Below are 24,575 nucleotides of genomic sequence, written 5' to 3' on the forward strand. Positions count from 1 at the left end.
GTAATCTATAATCTGTTGTTTAAGTATTCATTTTGGGAGTTTAGTTTTCCATTAATTTTGAAATTTGACATGGGGCTAGACGTGTTCTTAGTTTCCCAGAGCCATTTGACTCTGATAAACTTCAGTCACTCTTTACTGCTGCACTGCAAGTTGGAGTGATATCATCTCCTCCCTTACTCCTCCAGCAGCCAATCAACAGAACAATGGGACGGTAATAGGATAACAGCTCCCTGGCACCTGCAGTGCTATTGCTAGATATGAAAATAGCACTCAATAGTATATCAAGTCCAACCCTGACTCCTCCAGTTACATTGATTAGGAGAAACAGTAGCTTATCTGAAAGCAGTTGTATTGTGAATTGCTTGCTTTTTCTGAAAACACAGGATCAGGCACGATGGGCTAAGATGGCTGCCTATACACAAGTAAAAAAAAACATTTATTAGTTCATGCCTGAAAGTGAGTCACTGAAATGCAACCTCAAAGTGGATACAGAATTAAGAACTGCTCCCTACAATAAAGCATAGAGATCTCCAAGAAGAGTACCATAGGAACAGATATTTTAGCCAACTCAGTCTCCAAGGATGACATTTTTCACAGATATTAATGTGATATTAAGAAATGAATATGTGAATCTACAGAATTAAATTTCACATTTACATATCTAATAAATTACAGATAGATACATGGCTACTAGGGCACTGTAATAAAACAACTCGCTTGATTCATGTTTGGTACTCAGCAACAGCCTCTAGAGAAGCAGTGAAGCTCTCCTAATGAGACCATAAATACATATCAGAGTTATAAGCTGCACTAGGTTATGGTCAAGGCTCTGGCTCTAAATTGGATTGCGGTGTGATTTTCTGCTTCATACGTGTGTTCGTGTGTACCTACCACCCATGCAGGGTTTCCCAGTTCTCAGTTCTTGATCCTGCAAAGCAGTTGCCTGAGGGAAAGGGATGAAAAGCGTAATTTTAGTAACAAGACAAAATTACTGCTCGGTAAACAGAATAAACAAGAAGACAGAGTCTGGAGGGAGTTTGGATTCATTCACTTGGAGATCAAGTGGCTGATATCAAATGATTCTATCCCCCAGTCCCAATTAGCAAGATATATTGGAATTACTGTTGCGTGAACTCTGAAAAAGCGAGGTTAACTGTTTATCCTCTAGTTCGTTGTAGTACACTTGTACAATGGCTTGTGTTATTCTACTTGTTCTGAATAGCCTGGTTGACTACCATATGTGCTAAATTGATTTCGGTTTGAGTAAAGGAGCCGCCAAGCAGGGAGGTAATAGAAATAAGTTTAATTGTTTCTCAATATAAGTTGCAGCTCGAAAAGAGATTTGCACCAACAATAAGTCAGTTTATCTTATGACTTTGCATCGAGAAAATAAGATAGAATGAGAGATAAGAGACTGCTTAAAAAAAGGTATAATATGAATTAATGTTATTATAATTCACTTTAAGGTTGATGTGTTATTCATCGAGGGATGGAGTTGGGTAAAAAGATATTTTTTAAAATGTGAGCTCTTTATTCTTCATTAGATTTCAGAAAAATACAAGCAAGGAAAATATAATGCAAGTGAGATAACACTCTTTCTTATTTCTCATTTTAACTAAATCCAACCATGGATGAGCCTTCTAGTATCACTATGCATTATTTACAATGCTCTGACATGTTACACAGGCATTTACAGCAATTATCCATCATTTGCACTTGGGCCATTTTTATCAGAAGACAATTAGCATAGATGGGCGGAAACCCACATAAGCATGGAGAGAATATGCAAATACCATTCAGATAATATACAGGTTGGATTTAGATTCAGAGCCCAGCACTGACCACAGCACCACTAGTAAAGTATACAAGCACAATTTTAAAGATTTAAACAATGGAGTAACTAGACGACCCCCAAAAAATGTTTCCACACGTGCACACTGCATGCTACAATGTTTGAGGTACGGTAGGAGAGGGGCTGAATTGAGAATGAATAAAGATGAAAGGCTGTGTTAGGGCTTATAAGAGATTTTATTGGTCAACATAGAAATAAAGTTGTGTTTTTTTCTACAGGTCCTTACCTGGGAACCGGTTCTGAAAGGCCATCTCCGTTAGAGTCCATTCTAAACAACTTAATGATGATTTACTGATTTCCTTTTTCTATGTAATAATAAAACGGTAGCCTGTACTTGATAGTAACAAATCTGCACTAAACCATATTGGTTGCAAAACAATCCTATTGGGGTTATTTAATGTTTAAATGATATATAACAGACTCATGGTATGGTGATCCAAATTACAGAAAGATCCATTATAACCTTTCAGCTCACAGTAATTTTCTGTCATTAAAATACAGGCTTCAACCTACTGACTGTTTTCAATATATTACCTGTCTCAGCTCTAGACCAGCAGTACCCATAAGCCACAGAAGTATGCAAAAAGTTACTGGGGGTGCCAAATATGGGCTGTGAAATGCTATTGGTAGGCCCAATGTGGACTGAAAACCTATAGGAGGCTCTGTTTGGCAGTACATCTGTTTTTTATGCAATTAAAACTTACCTCCAAACCAGGAATTCAAAATAAAGCACCTGCTTCGAGGCCACTAGGAGCAACATCCAAGGGGTTAGGGAGAAACCTGTTGTATTGAATTGTCTTCTACCCCTTTTAGTAAATTAGCGATGTCCGTGAGGATGGGATTTCTGACGAATTTTCACTAGCGACGGCCACTTCGCCCTTTGATAAATCTGCCCCTAGGGTAGCAATGCACAAAAACCCATACTGTATTTATCCTTCAACTTTTTACCATATGATGTACTTTTGAAGCTATAGAAAGGCAGAGCACTTGGAGATAGAAACCAGCTGGCAGGATCGTCTCAGCGCCATTAATATGATAATTTATTTTTAATGCTAAGCTGTCTGTAAGTATGCAATTTCCTCCTGGGTGTTTGCTTAGAGATTGCGAGATAATTATCTCTCAGAATGCTACCTAATTAGTGCCAACAGACTGGAAACCATTTTCCTTTCTCTGTTTCCCCATTCCATAGAAAACATGGGGTACTTCTAACTATTTGAAACTAAGACTAACGTGAAAACCAAGAAGTTACAGTATGTATGTACTGTATGTACAGGTTTGGGACCTGTGATCCAGAATAGGGATGTAGCGAACTGTTCGCCGGCGAACTAGTTCGCGCGAACTTCGACTGTTCGCGTCCGCCGCAAGTTCGCGAACGTCGCGCGACGTTCGCCAATAGGCGTTCGCGTCAAAATCGTTCGACCATTCGACCATTCGATCGCTAAAATCGATTTTCGGATGTTCGAAGTTCGCGAACAGTTCGCGAACTGTTCGCATTTTTTGCCGGTGTTCGCGAACAGCGTTCGCGAACACATACTCGGCGGTTCGCTACATCCATAATCCAGAATGCTCAGGACCTGTGGTTTTCCGGATAAGGGATTTTCCATGATTTTGATCTTCATACCTTAAACCTACTAGAATATCATGTAAACATTAAATAGAACCAGTTAGCTGGTTTTGCTTCCAATAAGGATTAATTATATCTTAGTTTGGATCAAGTACAAGGTACAAAAATTTGGATTATTTGGATAAAATGGAGTCTATGAGAGACGCCCTTTCAGTAATTTTGAGCTTCCTGGATAACGGATTTACGGATAACAGATCCCATACCTATATGGCTTTACTTGTAAAGTGTTATTAAGGAGCCGCAGCATTATATTTTCTATAGCTGTAGCTTTAATAAATGAGCCAGATCATTTAAATATTTCACCAAAATAAAAAAAGAAATGCAACTTTTGGGAATAGCCAACATTTTAAATGGGAAAAAATGTGTGCTTTCATAATTCTGCCCTTAATTGTTCATAATTGACTTTAGAATAAGGTATGTATAGAAAGACAATAGGGTTGAACTCCATGGGCGTTTTTTGTGAGATCGACGAAACACGGGCAACAAGTCGGAAGCAATTGCAGGCGTCAAAATATAATCGGACTGAATAAAAAGTTGCAGGTAAAAACTACATTACATCCGACACGACTGTTGTGAATGCAGAAAGCAGCATCTTCATCTGATTGTCTAATAGCGTAGTTTTTACCTGCGACTTTTTGTTCAGTCCAATTATATATTGACGTCTGCGATTGCATCTGACTTCTCACCTGCGTTTCTTCACCGATCGACGATCTGCCGAAAAAACGCTGTGGAGTTCAGTCTTAAGACATGTTGCATTAGACTGGGTGCAGGTGTAACTGAAATATTATAGTTGCTTGACACTAACAGGTGAAATAACTAGTAAAAGGATATGCTTCAAATTATGAAAAGAAATATATTTTCTCCCAATTACAATTAATTTAATATGTGGTCTTATTTTAATGAAATGTGCTCTCTGGAACCTTCCCTCTTGCAGGGCTGGTGGCCACATTGGATTGTAAACCCTGGCACCTGTCTCCAGTGCAGTGTGTTGGATTCCTAGCTGAGGGCACTGACTTTACTTTAGTGCTGTAACTTGTTAAATATCTCATGTGCTACACAGGACACAGGTGATGGAGTTTCAAAACAAGAGAGCAGCTGCAGAGAGAGAAAGAGAGAGAGAGAGAGAGAGAGAGAGAGAGAGAGAGAGAGAGAGAGAGAGAGAGAGAGAGAGAGAGAATGGTTTTTTTTGCTACTTCTACCATCGAATGGGCTACTTCGACCTTCGACTACGACTTCGAATCGAACGATTCGAACTAAAAATTGTTTGCCTATTCGACCACTCGATAGTCAAAGTACTGTCTCTTTAAGAATAAACTTCGACCCCCCCTAGTTCGCCACCTAAAAGCTACCAAAGTCAATGTTAGCCTATGGGGAAGGTCCCCATAGGCTTCCAAAGCATTTTTTGGTCGAAGAAAAATCGTTCGATCGATGGATTAAAATCGAACGAACGAATAGCGTTAAATCCTTCGACTTCGATATTCGAAGTCGAATATCGAGGGATAATTAACCCTCGATATTCGACCTTAAATAAATTTGCCCCTAGCAGTGCAGTTTGGGAATGGGGAATGTTAGTATAGGGAATTAAAGAAAAAGAAGAAACTTCCGGTACAGGTTTATTTTTTAATTAAACATCTACAGTATTTTTACATGATTGGCAAGTATCTAGGCCCAAATTGACCCCCCACACACCTGGAAAATCGCGCTGTACAGTGCTTTGCCTCAAGGTGCTTTATAAAAATAAAAATATACATACATACAGGTTTGATTAAATGGAGGGGCCTACAGACTTGACATCAAACGTTGGTGCAGTCCTATTCTCTCTCTGTTGGCCCCATATACCCACAAACAAGTTGCAAACTTGGTCCATGTTTGGCCACCTTATCCATCCTGGTACAATTAAGTGAAGTCACATGAACAGTTAAGTAGAACCTAGAACAAGATAAAAACTATTTTATTATAGGACTATACGTATGAATTTCCTTCAGCTGTCTATGGATATTTGTTTAACTGTGGCACTTAGGGGCAGATTCACTAACTTCGAGTGAAGGATTCGAAGTAAAAAAACTTCGAATTTCGAAGTTTTTTTTGGGCTACTTCGACCATCGAATGGGCTACTTCGACCTTCGACTACGACTTCGAATCGAAGGATTCGTACTAAAAATCGTTCGACTATTCGACCATTCGACCATTCGATAGTCGAAGTACTGTCTCTTTAAAAAAAACTTCGACCCCCTAGTTCGCCATCTAAAAGCTACCGAAGTCAATGTTAGCCTATGGGGAAGGTCCCCATAGGCTTGCCTAACTTTTTTTGATCGAAGGATATTCCTTCGATCGTTGGATTTAAATCCTCCTCCATCCTCCTCGATCGTACGATCGCAGAATTTGCGCTAAATCCTTCGACTTCGATATTCGAAGTCGAAGGATTTCAATTCCTAGTCGAATATCGAGGGTTAATTAACCCTCGATATTCGACCCATAGTGAATCAGCCCCTAGGTTTCACAAGTTTTCTAGCAAAATGGACCAGTTTCACACAACACTCATACTCACTAGGGCAGTGATCCCCAACCAGTAGCTCGTGAGCAACATGTTGCTCTCCAACCCCTTGAATGTTGCTCCCAGTGGCCTCAAAGCAGGTGCTTATTTTTGAATTCCAGGTTTGGAGGCAAGTTTTTGTTGCTTAAAAACCAGGTGCACTGCCAAACAGAGCCTTAATGTAGGTTGACAATCCACAAAGGGGCTAATAAATGGCCAATCACAGCCCTTATTTGGCACCCCAAGATCATTTTCCATGTTAGTGTTGCTCCCCAACTCCTTTTACTTCTGAATGTTGCTCACGGGTTCAAAAGGTTGGGGATCCCTGCACTAGGGTGTTGACACCTTTGCCTACAGCTCTCTTCTTTGTGCGCCCCATAGTCTTGATCTGAACAAAGTCAAGGATCAATGAAGCCATACTGGTAAAGGGTAACTTTTTGGGAGGGAAAGCTTCTAAACCAGTGGTTTTCTAAGTATTTTTTTTTGATATCCAAGAAAACACTTATATATGAGCTATTTTGCAACAGCTTCAAGAATATTGGTCACTCCAAACCACAGCTTACAAACCTTAAAACACATCTAGTAGATCAAATATGCAATCCCCACCAATCTCACCCAAACTGGACTTCAGCCTGGACTTTCTCAGCCACTGCTCTCTGTCCCCTGAAAGTTTAGGAATGATTATTCTAGACCAGGGGTCCCCATCCTTTTTAAGATATGAGCTACGTTCAATTGTCAAAAGAGTTGTGGAGCAACACAAGCATGAAAAAGTTACTGGTGGGCCATATAAGGGCTGTGATTGGCTATGCGGACTGGCAGCCTACAAGAGGCTCTGTTTGGCAGTACACCTGGTTTATATGCAACCAAGCCTGGAATTCAGAAAGAAAGACCTGCTTCGAGGCCACTGGTAGCAGTAGCCAAGGGGTTGGCGAGCAACATGTTGCTCACAAGCCACTGGTTAAGGATCTTTGTTCTAGACTTTACTTAAACATACTAATCATATGTAGAGAAGGCTTGATAATGAAAGTTCCACCAAACAAACAAAATGCATTTTTGATGCAAAACAATGTCCCATCCTAGGGATATACCAACCACATTTGTACACACACAAAAAAAAAAAAAGCTAATTCATTATACTACAATGTATAATGTGGCCATTTGCAAAATTAATTGACTTGTGGAATTGCTTGAGGTTAATCATGATGCCAAAATTGCATCCATATGAAATTGTCAGCCGGTCTTCCTTCCGTTTAGCTCTTCTCATGCAACCACCATAGAGCGATCTCCAGTCATACGAGGCATCTGTTTTCTCTAGGATGTGACAAATTGTCTGTGTAGTCTATTAACATCTGCCCAGTAAGGCCTTATTGTAGACAAGGCAAGGCATTTAGCATTAATGAATAGCAGTTCAAGATTTCTCACAATGATGCAGATGTTAATAGTCATCCCACTGCTCGGATATTTGATTCATTTTATCTGAATTCAACTACCATAATTGTTTTACTTTTTTATCTAGTCTGCATAAAATTATTGTGTTTTTTCTACTGTTTCCCTGAATACTTGCAGGCATCTTAAATTGACTTGAGAGGTAGTGATGGGCGAATTTGGGGCGTTTCGCTTTGCAGAAAAATTTGCAAATTTCCTGTGAAATTCGAGAAATGGTGAAAAATTTGCGCAACGGCGTCCATTTGCCAGTGTCCATTTTTTTACGCCGGCAAATGTTCGCTGGCGAATTTTAGTGGCGGTTTTGCAAATTAATTCACCGGCGGTGAATCACGGGAATTTGCCCCAAAATTTGCGCCTGGCGAATAAATTCGCCCATCACTATTGAGAGGGATATGTCCTGGCTATTGCAAACAGTTGTACCCATAGACACAACTTCCTCAACTTTGGAATGTGGAAGTAAACTGTCTCAAGTGATACTGTCATGTGATACAAATGTCTGCCCCAGATATGAAAAGAATGAGAGGACAGGTTGGTCAATGTAAATGTCCCTGAGAGGACTTGAAATATGAAAAATGTCCCTGTGCCACTGGCCTACAACTGACATGGAGCCATGGGCACACGTAAAATGAATGCTTCATTCAAGCAACCTAAAATCAAAGGGGTAACTGACTTTTATAGCAGAACACACATAGGGGCAGATTTACTAAAGGGTGAAGTGGCTAACGCTATTGTCTTTTCGCCAGAGTTGCCACCTGTAGGGACATCACAATTCACTAACAGGCACAGTCGCCAATTCGCTAGCGAACGGGACTGAAGCTAGAGCTTTGTATTGCTATGATTGGTAGCTTAACCTACCCCACCCACACCTCACTGTATTAAAACAGGAAATCAATTGTCATGCAACACTTTTTATTACTTACACTTATCAGTGAAAAGAGTTAATATATACAGGGTTAATGAATTAATACGTTACCTAGATATTATATCATCACTCCAACCGGGGGACACGGCATTTTGGAGGCAGCAAACCATAACAACATCACACAGCTCGTCAGCAGTGGCAAAGTCCCTAGCTATTATGGGAAAATCTCAAGCCTTATACTTCATTCGTGGGGTTGATCCCACAAGGCAATTACTGATTGGGCCTGATGTTGCACAACAACATCAGGCGAGTCTGACTTTTAGTAACCTACAGGAACTATTGAATTTGGCAGCAAATATCAGTCTCATAACTATGATTCACGCTTGCAACAACATGTTTATATGAATTGTTCTTTTGACTTTTAGTAACCTACAGGAGCCTTAATCATTATCTCTATTGCCTATGCTTCATTATATTGACCCCAGTCCTTTCTATTCTGGCTAATCAATTAGTCAGTCATAGACACACACATCACATTTGTATCACAAGCTTCCTCGATCTTCTGTCACTTACATCATATCCTGTGTGCTGAAAATGCATTGAAGTTCAAAAAACGCTGGCGACTTTTCCATTTTTAAAGTGGGATTGGCAGCAAAAGTACTAACTTACTTTTTTGGATAAGTGGTTTTTCTCCACACGTTTTATTCCATATGGAACATTTTACAGTGGGCTCTAGTGTAGAACATAATATTAACTCTCTTGTCTTTATTAAGGTTCCATGGACATGTGTAATATAGACCGGTAACTTAAACCATTTGCAGCAACATTTCTAATAAAGACGTCCATACAACTTTAAATTTCCCGCCCTATGCAAATTGACCTAAGTGCTAGGCGCAAATGAACCCATTGTGGTAAATCTGCCCCATAGAATATGGCTGGAGATTTAACATATAGGACAAGCACACTCCTCACATAACGTATCAAAGGTGGACAGTAACACCAGTAGCATGTAGGGTACAGAACATCTGGAGGTGGGAAGATCTGAATGGTTATTCATTTTATTGGACTACAAAAGAACAGCAAATGGTAATGATGAATAGTGACAGGTCCGTGCATGCTAGAATGCTGAACATGGTGTTCAACTGGGATCCCTGCCCCTTCAAATTCATATTTAATGCACATACATGGACTCCTGGCTGAATGAGCTCATATCCATCTGCTGTGGTGGCTCCATGCCTGCTCATAGATCTGCCAGACTTCTTGACTAAGAGCGGAGGTGCTGCACAGTGTGGGATAGGGGGTACAGCTGGTGTGACACTATGTCATCATCCTCTAATCAGTGGGATGTCCCTTGTCCTTGCCAACACGGCCTCAAAATGCCACACTGACTTTTATCTGTTTTCTGCAAATTCATATCGCACAGAATACAGGGATGAATTATAATAAAAACACAAACATATTTTTCTTTGTCTCTGTGCTGAATGCTTATTTATGCCAAGTTAAAATAATATTCCCCCGACAGAATGCCCATTCACTGTTCAACTTTATGGATGAGCGAATCTGTCCCATTTTGGTTCGCTGATAAATTGGCGAAACTGCTGAAAAAATTTCAAAACAGATTGAAGTTGATAGGCAACATTTTTTTTTTCTCTATTTTGAGGCGCACAACTTTTTTTTCTTCGCTCCAAATGCATTTCAGTCAATAGGCATTTTTTCTTGCAGTGATTTTTTGTTGTGGCGACTATCTTTTGCTGCAAATTTGCTTTAGGAAAATATTGGTATATGTATCATTTTGTCACAATTCAATGTTTACGACAGCACAAACATATTTACTCCAAATCCCATGCTAACTGGCATTGTTTGGCTTTCAAGTGCAACTAAGAGAGGAAATGGCCATCCACCCAAGTGACCTTCAGGATGAGCTTCCCCTGCTCCTGCTCCAAGTCCCTGACCCAGAACCTTGTTCCATAACATTTGAGTTTGGCCCCTTTATTCCAGCTTTTTCTTCCTCTCTACTATGAAAGGTGGAATTATTTGAGCTCATGGAGCATTCTAAGCATTCAGGATCTGGTTGAAACCCCTGTAACTATCATAGGGCCCATTGGGTGAAAAACAAATGTTGCAATAACAAATAGTTGAAACAGAGCATGACCATACTGTATAATGATGGTCTGTCAAGTCCTTTTTAAAGGGGTGTTTCACCTTAAAGTTAATCATTAGTTTGATATCGAATGGCTAATTCTGAGGAACTTTTCAATTGGCCTTCATTTTTTCTTTTTTTTTTTAATAATTTTTGATTTATTTGCCTCTTTCTTTCAGCTTTCAAATGAGGGTCACTGACCCCATCTAAAAATTTATAGTTATTGCTCACTGAGTGCAAAAACAATTCCAGTCTCTTCTTCAAATCAATGCAAGGTTGCTAGAGTAATTTGGAGCCTAGCAACCAGATTGCTGAAATCTGAGAACCACAAATAATAAAGATAGAAAGCCAATTGCAATTTGTCTCAGAATTAGGGATGTCGCAGACTGTTCGCCGGCGAACTTGTTCGCGCGAACATCGACTGTTCACGCTCGCCGAATGTTCGCGAACGTCGCGCGACGTTCGCCATTTTGGGTTCGCCTTAGCTGGCGCTTTTTTTTTACCTCTCACCCCAGACCAGCAGATACATGGCAGCCAATCAGGAAGCTCTCCCTCCTGGACCACCCCCACACCCCCTGGACCACTCCCCTTCCATATATAAACTGAAGCCCTGCAGCGTTTTTTCATTCTGCCTGTGTGTGCTTGGAAGAGCTAGTGTAGGGAGAGAGCTGTTAGTGATTTGAGGGACAGTTGATAGTAAGTTTGCTGGCTAGTTATCTACTTGACACTGCTCTGTATTGGAGGGACAGAACTCTGCAGGGATTTGAGGGACATTTTAGGTTAGGTAGCTTTTCTGGCTAGTAATCTACCTTCTACTGCAGTGCTCTGTATGTAGCTGCTGTGGGCACTGATCTCTTCTGATCTCATCTGCTGACTGCTGTAATAACCCAATAGTCCTTGTAAGGACTGCTTTTATTTTCTTTTTTGTTTTTTTACTTTGCTACTATAAGAGCCCAGTGCTATTAGTCTAGCTGTGTTGGGGAGTGGGACTGGTGTGCTACTGTGCTGCTCCTAGTAGTTCAGCAGCACCAACCCGAGTAATTTTTTTTTTTTAATATACATATATTTTTTTTTTATTTTACTGTTCTTTAACGTGTCCAGTGCTGTTTGCTGTTCTTCATAGTAGTGCACCAATAGTAGTGCACTTGCAGGCATTATTTGCCCAGTGTGTTCTTCAAACAACTGCCATCTAGCTGTGTGAGCTTTTTCACATTCTGTCTAAATATCAATAATAATACCGTCTCCAGAACCACCACCTGAGTGACGTTTTTCAAGCAGCAATAATATATTCCGTATCCACTGCTGTAGTAGTGTATACGTTGACCTTGCAGGCATTGTTTCAATTTGTTTGCCCAGTGTGTTCTTCATTTTCAAACAGCTGCCACCTAGCTGTGTGAGCTTGTTCACATTCTGTCTAAATATCAATAATAATACCGTCTCCAGAACCACCACCTGAGTGACGTTTTTCAAGCAGCAATAATATATTCCATATCCACTGCTGTAGTAGTGTATGCGTTGACCTTGCAGGCATTGTTTCAATTTGTTTGCCCAGTGTGTTCTTCATTTTCAAACAACTGCCATCTAGCTGTGTGAGCTTTTTCACAATCTGTCTAAATATCAATAATAATACCGTCTCCAGAAACACCACCTGAGTTGTTGTTGTTGTTTTAAAAATAATGCAAGGCAAAGGCAGGCCGCCACGCAGAAGCACTAGGGGCCGTGCTGCTATGCTATCCTGTGGCCCTAGGAAATTGCCCAGTTTTAAAAAGGCAATGACCCTGAACTCCCAAAATGCTGAAGAGGTAGTTGACTGGCTTACACAGCACACCCCATCCTCTACCGTTTCTAACTTTACCACAACATCCTCATCCTCCACTGCTATGGGCACCCCACGTAACACTTCCTCCACCACCGGCGCCCCTTCTTCACTGGAGTCAGAGGAGTTATTTTCACATGAGTTTCTTGAACTGAGTGATGCGCAACCATTATTGGCAGAAGAAGATGAAGGAGATGAGGACGTTACACCAGATTTAATTCTGGCAGAGAACACAACAGAGATGGACATAATGAGTGATGAGGAGGTCCCCGCTGCTGCTTCCTTCTGTGAGCTGTTAGAAGAAATTGATGCATCTGAGGAGAATGATGATGAGGAGATTGATGTTTTGTGGGTGCCCAGTAGAAGAGAGCAAGAGGAGGATAGTTCAGATGGAGAGACGGAGAGTCAGAGAGGCAGGAGGAGAATAAGACTTAGAAGAAGCAGGGAGGACAGCTCACAGGGAACAGTAGGGCAACAACATGTATCGGCACCTGTGGTCAGCCGGCCAACGCACCCGCCATTGCCGCCAACGCCGCCAACTTCTACTGTTACCGCCAGATTGCCAGCTTCAAAAAGTTCAGCAGTGTGGGATTTTTTTAATGTGTGTGCCTCTGACAAAAGCGTTGTAATTTGCAATGAGTGCAGTCAGAAACTGAGTCTTGGGAAGCCCAACAGCCACATAGGTACAACTTCTATGCGAAGGCACATGAACGGCAAGCACAAAGCACTTTGGGAGCAACACCTCAAAGGCAACAGACAAACTAAAAGCCACCCTCCTTCTGGTCCAGCATCTTACTGCTCTACCTCTGCTGTCCTTGACCCTTCTGAACCACCCTCCACTCCGCCTTCCACCTTGACCACCAGTTCCCATTCCCAGTCATCTGCCCCCAGCCAAGTTTCTGTGAGGGCCATGAATGAGCGTAAGAAGCCAATGTCTGCGAGTCACCCCCTTGCCTGGCGTCTGACAGCTGGCTTGTCTGCACTCTTAGCCCGCCAGCTTTTACCATACCAGCTGGTGGACTCTGAGGCCTTCCGCAAATTTGTAGCAATTGGGACACCGCAGTGGAAGGTACCCAGCCACAATTTTTTTTCAAAAAAGGGAATACCACACCTGTACCACCATGTGCAGAGCCAAGTCACCGCATCTCTGTCACTTAGTGTTGGGCCAAAGGTCCATATGACTACTGACGCATGGTCCTCCAAGCATGGTCAGGGCAGGTATGTCACCTACACTGCCCACTGGGTGAACTTGGTAATGGCTGGGAAGCAGGGAATGTGTGGCTCAACAACAACAGTGGAGTTGGTGTCACCGCCACGGATTGCACGCGGTTCTGCCACCACCTCTACTCCTCCTTCGCTCTCTACCTCGTCTTCTTCCTCTTCTTCCTCCTCTGCTGCTGGGTCCTCCTCCTCCACACCTGTGCACCCCCAGCTCCCCCTAGGCTATTCGACGTGCCAGGTACGCCGTTGTCATGCTGTCTTGGGGATGACGTGCCTGGAAAGCAGAAACCATACCGGATCTGTACTCCTGTCATCTCTGCAGTCACAGGCCGATCGGTGGCTGACCCCACACCAACTGAAGATCGGAAAAGTGGTGTGTGACAACGGAAGCAATCTGTTGGCAGCACTGAGACTGGGCAATTTAACACATGTGCCCTGCATGGCACATGTTCTGAATTTAATAGTCCAACGTTTTGTCTCGAAGTACCCAGGATTCCAGGACGTTCTCAGGCAGTCCAGGAAGGTGTCGGCCCATTTCAGACGTTCCTACACAGCCATGGCACGCCTTGCTGACATTCAGCAGCGGTACAACATGCCAGTCAGGCGTTTAATTTGCGACAGCCAGACTCGCTGGAATTCAACGCTCCTCATGTTGGAACGTCTGCTGCAACAACAAAGAGCCGTCAATGAATACCTGTTTGAACTGGGTGGTAGGACTGGATCTGCAGAGCTGGGGATTTTTTTCCCACGTTACTGGGTGCTTATGCGCGATGCCTGCAGGCTCATGCGCCCTTTTGAAGAGGTTACAAACATGGTCAGTCACACCGAAGGCACCATCAGCGACCTAATACCCTTAGCTTTCTTCCTGGAGCGTGCCGTGCGACGAGTGACAGATGAGGCTGTAGACCAGCGTGACGAGGAGCAGGAAGCGCACGATTTCTGGTCGGAATCACCAGAACGAGCCCAGGCACCTGCTGCAACGCAGGGAGAGGTGTCAGAAGTGGAGTCAGAGGAGGAAGGTGGCTTTGTGGAGGAGGAGGACCAACAGGAGCAGGCTTCCCAGGGGTCTTGTGGTGACCTTTTGGGGACCCCTGGTCTTGTACGTGGCTGGGGGGAGGAGACCGTGGATGATGTAGTCCTTGATAACGAGGAAGCGGAGATGGATACCTCTGCATCCAACCTTGTGAGAATGGGGTCTTTCATGCTGTCATGCCTGTTGAAGGACCCCCGTATCAAGAGGCTTAAGGAGAAGGACCTGTACTGGGTCGCAACGCTACTAGACCCTCGGTACAAGCATAAAGTGGCAGAAATGTTACCAACGTACCACAAGTCCGAAAGGATGCTGCATTTACAAAACAGCCTGCAAAACATGTTGTACAATGCTTTTAAGGGTGATGTCACTTCAGGAACTCATCAACATTCCAGGGGCAGAGGTGCCAGTAATCCTGCCACGAGCGCACCTGCAAGGACAAAGCACTTTGGCCACTCTGTAACGTCAGACATGCAAATGTTTTTCAGTCCAAGGCAGCGCCAGAACCCTTCTGGATCCACCCTCAATGAACGCCTCGACCGGCAGGTAGCGGACTACCTGGCATTAACTGCAGATATCGACACTCTGAGGAGAGATGAACCCCTGGACTACTGGGTGCGCAGGCTTGATCTGTGGCCAGAGCTGTCACAATTTGCCATGAACCTCTTGTCTTGCCCCGCCTCAAGTGTCCTCTCAGAAAGAACCTTCAGTGCAGCAGGAGGGATTGTAACTGAGAAGAGAACTCGCCTAGGTCACAAAAGTGTGGATTACCTGACCTTTATTAAAATGAACGAGGCGTGGATCTCGGAGGGTTACTGCACGCCGGAAGACTTGTTCTGACTCCCCATGCAGCTGTCCTTCTCTGCATGCCTCATGACTCCACACACAGCTGTCCTTTAGCGTCCTCCTCCCTCCGCCACCGTTACAAACTAGGGTGCAAACCCTACTGGTTTCATTTGAATCCAGGTAAATCCTGAGTTTTTCTGGCCTCTGTGCTTCAGTGGCTGCAACCAAAAAAATTAATATTTTCAGCATTTATATGGCATATTTTTTCTGGCCTCTGTGCTTCAGTGGCTGCGACAAAATTTTTTTATATTTTCAGCATTTATATGGCATATTTTTTCTGGCCTCTGTGCTTCAGTGGCTGCGACAAAAAAAAAGAATATTTTCAGCATTTATATGGCATATTTTTTCTGGCCTCTGTGCTTCAGTGGCTGCGACAAAATGTTTTTATATTTTCAGCATTTATATGGCATATTTTTTCTGGCCTCTGTGCTGCAGTGGCTGCGACAAAAAAAAAAGAATATTTTCAGCATTTATATGGCATATTTTTTCTGGCCTCTGTGCTTCAGTGGCTGCGACAAATTTTTTTTATATTTTCAGCATTTATATGGCATATTTTTTCTGGCCTCTGTGCTTCAGTGGCTGCGACAAAAAAAATTTATATTGTTAGCATTTATATGGCATATTTTTTCTGACCTCTGTGCTGCAGTGGCTGCGACAAAAAAAAATGAATATTTTCAGCATTTATATGGCATATTTTTTCTGGCCTTCAGTGGCTGCGACAAAAAAAATTATATTGTTAGCATTTATATGGCATATTTTTTCTGGCCTCTGTGCTTCAGTGGCTGCGACAATTTTTTTTTATATTTTTAGCATTTATATGGCATATTTTTGCTGGCCTCTGTGCTTCAGTGGCTGCGACAAAAAAAACATAATTTTTCAGGAAAGTACACATGCCTAATTTTTCAGGGTTCTGCAACAGTGGCAAAATCGCATCTTTTATGGTCACCGCAGGTGATCAATAAAGTAGACCAAAACTGGGCCCACACTGCAGAATCAGTGTTTTTTGGTTCACTTCACTGTACATTGAATTACCTCTGCCTGACCGTGCACGTGCGCACAAGCACGGTGACTGCTAAACACACCACTACAGAAATATTGCCACCAACAGGATGAACATCCTGGAGGTGACAAGCAACTAGTAATTAACAACTATTATTTGCTCACTTGACGGTATCATTCATTAAAGCTCTTTGCGTTTTTTTGTGTTGCAGTAAGCGCCGCGTTTCGTCTTTGCGTGTGAACAGGCTGTAACCTTTACACGACTTGATTGGCATGTAGACGCCGGACGTTTTAAAGCAGTTTATTACACAGGTTTAGAAATGTAGTGTGATTTCTGCCCTTTACAGCACAAAACGCAGCGCTGTGTCAACAATGGATTTTTTAGAAACATTTTTGCCCTTGATCCCCCTCTGGCATGCCACTGTCCAGGTCGTTGCACCCTTTAAACAACTTTAAAATCATTTTTCTGGCCAGAAATGTCTTTTTTAGCTTTTAAAATTCACCTTCCCATTGAAGTCTATGGGGTTCGCGACGTTCGCGAACCGTTCGCATTTTTGACGCAAGTTCGCGAATATGTTCGCGAACTTTTTTTCCGACGTTCGCTACATCCCTACTCAGAATATCACTCTCTACATCATACTAAACATTATACAGGTGAACAACCTCTTTAATGGCATATTTATCTCTTTTTTCTCTTTTGCCTATTGTGCAGTCAAGAGTCTTGGACTGACCCACTGGGACACCAGGACAACTCCAGGTGCTCCCTCCTGTGTCTAATAATTCAGCCTGTTTTATAGTTATTGGCTATTTGTATAGAAGCAAAGAAGCTAAATAGATGGAACACATTAGTATGGTATATGAATAAAAAAGACTAGGACAATAAAAAGGTTTAGTAAGGTGAGTAGGACAAATAGTTGGTAGAGTGGGCCCATGGTCTAACATTTTCTGGTGGACCCCTGGCAGCCTAGTCAGTATTGACTATAGACTCTCTATATACTATACTATACTATACTATACTATACTATACTATATACATATATACCTCTCTAACCTCTTTGCTGATTATGTAACATCTACATGTCTCTGATTGTTCAATTGGTCAAAAAGCCTTTTAGACAGTAAAACAAGTATAAATAGAGTGTGTCTAGCTCCAGTAAAAACTCGGGACCTGGGGTTTTCCCAACGGATCTTTCCATAATTCATGCCTTAAGTCTACTAGAAAATCATGTAAACATTAAGGGGCAGATTTATCAAGGGTCGAATTTCGAAGTAATGGGAGTTTTTTTAACTCCCATAACTTCGAAATTCAAATAAAAAAAGACAAACCAAAATTTTTTTTGCGGGAGAATAGGCTGTATAAGATCTTTTCATCCAAATTAGGATCGTATTTGATCAAATTCGAATCAAAGTATTTTCAAAAAAAATCGTAGGTTTTTCAAAGTCCACCAATTGACTCCATATGGTTCTAGGAGGTCCCCCATAGGCTAAAACAGCAATTTGGCAGGTTTTAGATGGCGAATGGTTGAAGTTGAAGTTTTAAAGAGACAGTACAAGATCAATTTTGATATTCGAATTTTTGATTTTTTTTCAAATTCGAAATCAAAGTACACAAAAATAGTTGAAATTCAAATTTTTTTTACTTTGAATTTTCACTTCAACTCTTGATAAATCTGCCTCTAAATAAACCCAACAGGCTGGTTTGCTTGCAATAAGGATTAATTATATCTTAAATCATTTTTAAAAATCTGAATTATTTGGATACAGTTGAGTCTATTGAAGATGGCCTTTCCGTAATTTGGAGCTTTCTGGATAACTGGTTTCCATACCTGTACTAGAGTTAGAAAATGTAGCTGCACAATGCCAATTCCTACAACTCTTTATAACGGAACCCAGGTTCTGAAAGAGGTGCCCAATAAAGCAAATGTTCATTATACTAACCTGAAAATAGCATTTTATTAATAACAAAACAAAACAAAGATGCAAACAAAAATGACAGAATTTATTCTGTCAAGGCATTATTAAAGTATGTACCATTCTAATTTATTGCATTAAAATTGGATTTTCCTGCATCTATCATCAAAGACCTCTGCTCTCCAGCATGGACCAGTCCTGATTATCAAGTATGCAACTTGCATTCTTGTTAGCAACAACATTAAAATATGATGAGAACAGTAATATAAATATTAATCATTTTGATACTTTCAAGTCAAGATATTCCTTAGCAAAAGCAAAAATGGGTCCATGGGGATTAAGGCAGGAAGAGTTAAATGATGAGTAGTTTGGAAGGTTTTCAAGAAGAACTGATGGTTCACCTTGATGTAAATAATCATTACATGTCTTACAAATGCAAGCAAATGAATGCAACAGGCAGGAGCCCCTCAGAAAGTTTCAGAATCACATCTCATCAATTCATCTTGGGGCTGAGCTGGAAAGGACATAAAAATCAATCTAATGGTGCGTAGGTTTGAGTAGTCAAGGGATTTAGGAAGACGAAAAAGTGAAATCAGATTAAATATCATAAGTGAAGCTGCAAAACAAAACACAATACACCACCTTGCCCAGCTGGTCTCACTTAAACTGGTTATTTTTTTAAGTACAACAAGCATTTGTGTATCATTGTGTGTAACCGTTTGTAATCCTTAGCAGAAAGAAATGTATTTCACATCCCGCTGATTTTCTATGGGGGTGTTTATGTTGAACCAAAAGAGCAACTGATCTCACATATATCATTATACACAGTATGACAGGCAGAGCTGCCTTTACAGTTTAGTATGTTATAGAATGGACAATCCTAAGCATTTTTACAGTTGGTCTCTATAATTTTTTTTTTTTTTTATAGTTTGTTTAATTATTTGCTTTCTTCTTCTTCTGACTCTTTCCAGCTTCCAGCTACAAAACAAATGCTCTGTAAGGCTATAAATTTTACTATATTACTATTATCTTTCTATTCAGACCCATCCCATTCATATTCCAGTCTCTTATTCAAATCAATTCACGATTGCTACGGTAATTTGGATCCTAACAACCAGATTGTTAAAATTGCAAACCGGAGAACTGCTCATTAAAAAGCTAAATAACTCAAAAATACACAAATAATAAAAACAAATAATAAAAAAAAAATGAAAACCAATTACAAATGGTCCCAGAATATCACTCATACTAAAAGTTAACTCTAAGGTGAACAATCAATTTAAGAAAGATTAAGGGGCAGATGTATTAAGGGTCGAATATTGAGGGCTAATTAACCCTCGATATTCGACTGGGGAATTAAAATCCTTTGACTTCGAATATCGAAGTCGAAGGGTTTTGCGCAAATAGTTTGATCAAACGATCGAAGAAATAATCGTTTCAAAGGATTTTAATCCATTGATCGAAGGATTATCCTTCGACCAAAAAAAGATAGCCAAGCCTATGGAAGTTTTTTCTTAAAGAGACAGTACTTCAACTATCGAATGGTCGAATAGTAATTTTTAGTTTCGAAGTCGTAGTCGAAGGTCGAAGTAGCCCATTCGATGGTCGAAGTAGCCAAAAAAACACTTAGAGATTCGAAGTATTTTTTCTTCTATTCCTTCACTCGAACTTAATGAATGGGCCCCTTAGTGATAAATGTAGGGTGACAGCACCACTAAAAGATAATACTACATCTGTCCCAGTTAAAGATTATACATTCCCACGAATGACTGTAAGTAATAAAAATATGTATAAAATAAGAATAATTATTAAGTGAGAACTCCCAAGTCATGACTGATGACACTGGAGCCCAAATTGCATGCCTTGCCTTTAAGATCGGACGTTTGCCCAGATGAGGTAGAACAATCCTCCAAAAATGAAGTGATTAAAGCAGAGGTGAAATGTCAAATATTTTCTAACAATGGTTAAAATGTTTCTGTCCTGGCTCCAACATAAGATCGGAAGCTTCATAATTACACATGGTTGGGCATGACCTTCCATCTAAATATATAAGGACCCATTTACGTCTGCAAATTTAGTGAGCAACTTGGGTTTCCAAGGTGCTGCTGCTCCAATTGATGCTGAGGGTGTCACATCCGGCACCCTAACTCCAGAACCAATGCTAGACTCCTTGGTATCGTCTTGCTTCTGCCTTTAACAGCCGCCTTTCACCTTGGGAGGAGCCCTCAGCTAATTGGATGCTGCCAGGTCTTACTAAGAGAGGAGCAAAGCTAAAGGTTCTGGATGAGCAAAGGGGCACGATCGTTTCACCAAGGGATACTGGATGGAAGACAGCACAGCTTGGAAGACAGACCAGACAATGCAGCATGGACGGGCAGGCTGGGCCAGCACAAGCAGAGTTAAAGGAGAAGGAAACCTAGTTGGCGCAAAAACCCTCCCCCCCTCCCGTGTGTTGCCCACCCTCCCTCCTCCCCCCTGGCCTACCTGTCCCGCTGGGCAAATGCCCCTAACTTGTTATTTACCCTTCTGCGCAGGTCCAGTCTACGGAGTTCACCGACGACATCTTCTTCCACGCAATCTTCTTCCTGCTTTGACCAGCGCATGCGCAGTAGGAGCATTTCGCCGGTACAGATCTACTACGCATGCGCCAAAAGTCACGAAGTGAAATCTGAAAACTTTGTGACTTTTGGCGCATGCGCAGTAGATCCGTACCGGCGAAATGCTCCTACTGCGCATGCGCCAAAACGCCAGTCAAAGCAGGAAGAAGATCGCATGGAAGAAGATGTCGTCTGTGAACTCCCTGGACTGGACCTGCGCAGAAGGGTAAGTAACAAGTTAGGGGCATTTGCCCAGCGGGACATGTAGGCCAGGGGGGAGGAGGGAGGGTGGGCAACACACAGGAGGGGGGAGGGTTTTTGCACCGACTGGGTTTCCTTCTCCTTTAAGAATAGTCAGACAGGCTGGAATCAGGATTAGAGAACATAGAGTATTCAGACAGGCAAGGGTCAGATTGGAAAGTTCAGAATAAATAGTCAGGCAAGGGTCAGGATACAGAGTTCAGAATAGTCAGGCAAGGCAAGGGTCAATAACCAGAAGATAAACAGGATTCACGTAGAAATAGCACCAGGAAGAAACTAAATTGAACCTAACAACGGGCAATGTGTTCAGTACTGAAATCCATTTAAATACTTTTTAATTAAGCGCCAATGCGTGATGACTTCATCACGCCGGCGCGTAAAAAAACGGAAGACGGCACCGTGGCAGGCGTCCCCGCTGGAGACCACTAGACCACCAGGCTAAGCTCCTATCCTTACAGAGGCAACCCTGGTGTTAATGCCTGCTCTGAAGGTGGTGGTAGCGCCAGGGTTCCTTCAGCCCCCTGCCTCAACAGACATCTTGTACACATCACTCACACTCATCACTGGAATTAATGTCATCAATTATTCAGCACAACTGCTCCCAAATTGTGACAGTTGTGAGCAATGGAAAAATATGCTGCATTGGGGGGGAGAAAAGAAAGCATGACGACTGAGCTCGAATTTGCACTTTACTCTGCATCTGCTGATGTAAATGAGCCCTATAGAATGTCATGCTCAATCATTTAATATGTACAATTGAACAGAAGCCAATGAAATGCCTAGGCAATGTGTCCCTTTAACACACATGAATACATTAGCCTGGCATTATGTACAATTTCTGTTTATTGCAGTGAATTTTGACTTTTTTTTTTCCTGTTTCACATTTACTGGGACCTTTAGAAGCAAAGCAATTCTGTGCTCTCCTTGTTCTTAATACATTTTATGGAGTGTCTTTATTGTTCGCCTGTCAGTTTGAGACTTCATGTGTTGAATGCAAAAATTATTGAAGTGCCTTTGGAAATTATTTATGTGCAAATATAAACAAACAATCTGATGTGACATTTTTATTACTTTGGTAAAACAAAAAAGCGTTGCACGCAACTTTTCTTTGTTTTATTTCACTTTAGGTCATGATATACGCAGGATCTGCTCTTTGGGGTTATTAGCTCAAATGCAATGGCACTGATATGTACAAGTACGTTGTTATAGGTTTCTATTAACTCTTTCCCTGGCCTAGAGAGGATGGTGTGGTGTTTTCAACATAGCACTGAAGAAGTGCAGTAGGGTAGAGAATACATTGGTCTCCCACCCACTTGCCTCCTCGCATGGGTTACACTCACCCACTGCAGTATATGTAGGCGAATAACCTCTTCTATACCTCCTATAAAATATACAGTCCCTAGAGATGAAAAGATTGTCTGTAGGAATGCAAATGCAGAGAAGTTCATGCAAGCGGATAAATACTGTAGGTAAATTCGGCAAGCAGGAGCAATGGCAAGACAGGCAGAAGGTCAACCAAAGCAGCAAAGGTTCAGGAATCCCAAAATTAGGCTGTGGACAAACCACAAAGTCTAATCACAGGAGAAGAAGGCTCAGGGTTAAAGCAGCAGTAACTCCAAAAAATGAAAGTGTTATAAAAAAAATTAAAATATGACGTGCTGCAGCCTTGCACTTGTAAAACTGGTCTGCGTGGTTCAGAAACTTTACTATAGTTTATATAACAAGCTGCTGTGTAGCTATGGGGGCAGCCATTCGAGTTAAAAAGGGCTAAATGGCACAGGTTAGGTAGTAAATAACAGATACAGTAAGCTCTGTAGAATCCCATTGTATTCTACAGAGCTTATTTATGAGCCGCTATGTAAACCTGCGTCTGTTCTCCATTTCCAGCTTTGAACAGCTGCTCCCATGGCTACACAGTAGCTTACTGATACAAATTATTGTAGGAGTATAGTATTTTAATTCATTCAAACAAATTCATTTGATGGTGTTACTGATGTTTAAACCATCAGCATTTCAAGTGCACAGAGGCCAAAACAACCCCCACCAATCCAATAAATTGTGACGTATATGGCATCTTACAGCAGCCCCTCTAGCATTTTCCAGAATCCACAGATTGGCAGTTTAGTGCTACTGGGTTACCATTTCATTCCACATGATCATACTTTGCCTTTTGCCTTTGTGGCTGAGCATTAAAAAGAAAACCTCAAAAATTCTCACAGAGAAGCCTGATAAACCCTATGTGGCTGGGAAGGGACCTGGACACAGATTGATAACCTCATCATTAACAGCTGTGCATTGTGAACATCAGCAAAACAAGGTGTAGAGTTGGCCAGACATTAACCCATCCTATAACACACCATTAAATAAATGGCACCACTATAGATCCATCAATAATTAATAAAAATAAACTTTTGCAATATCTACATCTTGCTCATTTCAATCATGACAAAAGCACAGAAAGCAGAACAAAGAGAAAACACCCACAGTGAAAATAAAACAGAATAAAAAACTTACAGTATAGCTAAAGAGATATATTGTAACCAATTTTATAAACGTAGAAGAAAGTAGGTTGATATAAGGTATTGGACTTATTATCCGGAATCATCGGGACCTGGGTTCTTTCTGGATAACGGGTCTTTCCGTAATTTGGATCTTCACAATTTAAGACTACTAGGAAATCATGTAAACATTAAATAAACCCAATAGGCTGGTTTTACTTCCAATAAGGATTAATAATATCCTAGTTGGGATCAAGTACAAGCAACTATTATTTACTACAGAGAAAAAGGAAATCATTTTTAAAATTTTGGATTATATGATTATAATGGACTCTATGGGAGACGACCTTTCCGTAATTTGGAACTTTCTGGATAACGGGTTTCCGGATAACGGATCCAATACCTGTACTAAGCTGCCAATGAGAAAAACTGGCAAGAAAAACTGTACATATCTTAAGGGGAATAGTAACCTCAGCAAATTCATATCCAAACATATTCATATGTTAATCAACCCACTAAACTGAGTCCAGGTAACAGATCCATCTAAGTACCATCAAAAATAATATCAAAAGAAGGAAGAATAAGAAATAAGTTCATTTTAACCCCATGGGCTAAGTGTTTCCAGTTGATGGATTTATTTCAGTTCCAATCGAGGAAGGAGTCTATTACGGTCACCACCCTGGGGAGGTTATATATATATATATATCTATATATATGTACATAAATAGAAAAATCAGAACAAAGTAATGCTTTAGCAGACCATATATATTTACAGGTGAAAACTTGAGTGGTTTAAATTTGGCAGACAACTATAGCTACAAAGCACAACTCTATTTTGTGAAATTAAAGCAGAGAAGCCCTTCCAATATTTTCCCTTTTGTCTCTGTCTCTTGCTTTCACCTTGTGTTTCATCTTCTAAAAAACATTTTGATCCTGGCA

General features: G+C 41.3%; 1 long non-coding RNA gene across 2 annotated transcripts; it reads right to left on the bottom strand.

Annotated features, from left to right (window-relative positions):
• Nucleotides 1-332: 332 nt before the first annotated feature.
• LOC121393830 lies at nucleotides 333-5,430 on the bottom strand. Of its 2 annotated transcripts, none has more exons than XR_005961396.1 (4): nucleotides 5,234-5,430; nucleotides 2,557-2,747; nucleotides 892-943; nucleotides 333-412 (listed from the first exon to the last, which is right to left on the bottom strand). It is a non-coding gene; the product is annotated as an uncharacterized LOC121393830 (long non-coding RNA). The 2 variants fall into 2 exon arrangements; XR_005961395.1 differs by having other exon boundaries at nucleotides 5,230-5,430.
• Nucleotides 5,431-24,575: the final 19,145 nt, after the last annotated feature.

Source organism: Xenopus laevis, chromosome 5L (assembly GCF_017654675.1).
Source record: "Xenopus laevis strain J_2021 chromosome 5L, Xenopus_laevis_v10.1, whole genome shotgun sequence".
Lineage (NCBI taxonomy): Eukaryota > Metazoa > Chordata > Amphibia > Anura > Pipidae > Xenopus > Xenopus laevis.